The 2,782-nt window shown below is 35.0% G+C and overlaps 1 protein-coding gene across 2 annotated transcripts in view; it reads right to left on the reverse strand.

Moving 5' to 3' along the window:
* The window catches only part of LOC106683752 (uncharacterized), a gene marked incomplete in the record, with an annotated part of 156,523 nt that overhangs the window by 35,313 nt on the left and 118,428 nt on the right, over window positions 1-2,782 (reverse strand).

Below are 2,782 nucleotides of genomic sequence, written 5' to 3' on the forward strand. Positions count from 1 at the left end.
TTTTAGTATGTATGAGATCATTCATCAATATTACCTATTGCCCACAACTGTGTGGCAGATTGTAATATCTATCAATAAATAAATCTATAAAAAAAAATTAGGGAAAATCCTACAATTTTCATCTTGAATAATATCCTAATATTTAAATTGATGTGACTCTTCCAGCATTGGCTGACGTATAACTTTCTACAACTATTGGATAGACTAATAACTTTACATCATATATATATACCATTCAATGGAATGGATTTTCGATTTTTATTTACAAAGAAAGTGTTCTTAGAAAAAGGAAAACGTACAGTCTAAACCAAAACTTTTTTTTCTTCTCACTCTCCAAAATTTACTTTATTTATTTTCAAATATATAATATATCTACAGGTGACAATAGCCTTCTTTTACCCACAGGCATTTTAAGATAACTGAATGAGTTTGCTGAATCCATTAGTTACATCAATGGCGTATTTTCCTTCATAGTTACATTAAGTGAGGAAGAGTCTTCTCCGACGAATATACGTTTCTGTAGTTATGGTATTGCTACCGAGGTAGCTCTTTTTTTGTTTTGTTTTTACTTACCTGCCTAGTTATTTACAGGTTACCACCCTATTCTAACCGTGGTTGGGGTTCTAGTTTTTGTTTCGTGGGACTGCCACGAAATAAAAGTCTACCCCCCTCCGCATTCGAGCGGGGGTCGTTGAAATAAAGATTTTGCTAAGGTAGAATACCTTACACAACTCCCTCCACAGCAGGCGGCCCTAACCGGAGCATCTCAAGTACGTATTTTCCCTAAAAGGTTACACCTTTTTAAAGCAGTGTTATTTTTCCTTTTTGCCCTGTTTGTGATAGAATAACGAAATCCCATGTATCGTTCAAAGCCGTCTCCCTCTCTCCTCCCCTTCCCCCGCTTTCCTCTTGTACTTACTTGTTAGGTCTCTTAAGCCAAGTTTAAGTAAAAAGTTTACTCCTAGCACATTTTTCTTTCTTACTGCCTAAATCTCACTCTATTATGTTTTGTGAAATGATTTTAACCTACTATTTAAATGGAAAAGAGATAAAGATAAAATCTATTGGGTGATAAAGATTGAGGATTTTGTGCCTCATAGATGGTACTGACTTATTTTCTTCAGTCTTCCTTTTTTACAAGATATCAGCATTGTAATTTTTACATGTCTGATGTTTTCGGATATAACTTCGTCTACTGTCGGATCCTGATCAGTGCCAGTTCTATAGGAGGAGCTATCAAATTCCGCTTTAAAATTGTCTTCATATCTATAATGCTACACTCCGATTTACCTATTTCCCTGACCCTTGGAAAATGTCTATAGTAAAAATGTTTCCCAAAACCCTCCAAGCCACTTGAATATCCATCTTCCTACCGTCCTATTTCACTCCTGCTCATTATGGGAAAAATCCTAGAAAAACTCTTATTAAAACGCCTCTATTCAATCCTTGACTCATATCTTGTTATTCCTGACCACCAGTTTGGATTTAGAACATCTCATTCTACCATAAAACAGAGTCATTGAGTGGTCATATTTTCCACATTGGAGCGCGGTATGTACTGCACGGGAGTCTTCCTCGATGTTGAACAAGCTTTTGATCGAGTCTGGCATCCAGGTCTGATCTATAAACGTCGTCAATTCCTACCCCCTACATATTTCGTTATAATCCGCTCCTACCTCACTGATAGAACCTTTAAAGTAAATCATAACCTAGCCTACTCATCTCTCTTTTCTCAGTCTGCCGGTGTTCCTCAAGGTAGTATCTTAGGTAACCCACCCTAACACAGTCCTAACAACATACACTGATGACACATGTATACTCTCTGTAAACAACGACCAAACTAATGAATCACTAACACTACAGACTCACATAACATCTATTGAAGAATGGTGTCAAAACTGGAGAATCAAAATAAATCCTGACAAATCCCATCAAATTACCTTTACTTTCCGTCGTGAACCTCTACCCTCCTGTCCTACAGTATCCTTTCTAAATACTCCACTAACGCCCGTTGAACAGATTCGATACTTAGGACTCCATCGTGACAAGAGACTTACTTGGAATCCACGCACAAGACTGAAACGACAAGAAACTGCTCGTAGATTCCGATTGCTACAACACTTACTTGACAAACGCTCTAAACTAAGGAAAAATCAAGTCAGATTTGTTTGTAGCGCCTTTCCGGACACTTGAAACACAGTTGTGCTGTGTTCACCAGAAAAATTTGTAACTACTCACAATTTTATCCAATTCTAATGTTACTATAACGGTTAGAAAACCAAATTTCCACTCTTCCAACTCATATTAAAACTTTTAGAATTTATTCCTTTATAATGGAGAAAACTTAGTAACTTAGTTTTAAATAATGAAAAACTTTTCTATATAAACGTTTAATTGTTAATCAAATTTACTTTGTAGAACTCTAAATAACCTTTAGTATTTTATATGTTCCATGTAATTAATTAATCCGTAATTCGATCCTTCTATTCACAATTTCTTGATTGCACAGCTACCTTTCTAGCATTGCAATCTTCAACAATGATTATACTAATAATGTATGTTGTGAATAAAGTCTTTTTATTATTGTCATAAAAAAATGTTTTTTAAAAATCGTAATTTGACAAATGGGAGTAGGAGAAATAATTTATATTTAAATACCATTAGTGAAGAGGTTTTACGGATGGATTTGGGTAGAGAATTATAAACGAGTTTTTTTTAAAGGAAACAGCTAATGAATTCTCCCCTTGATACTAGTAGAAGTTTGTGATTTAATTGACTACTT

The sequence above is a fragment of the Halyomorpha halys genome, unplaced genomic scaffold (assembly GCF_000696795.3).
Source record: "Halyomorpha halys isolate HHAL.00 unplaced genomic scaffold, Hhal_1.1 Scaffold513.1, whole genome shotgun sequence".
Taxonomy (NCBI): Eukaryota; Metazoa; Arthropoda; class Insecta; order Hemiptera; family Pentatomidae; genus Halyomorpha; species Halyomorpha halys.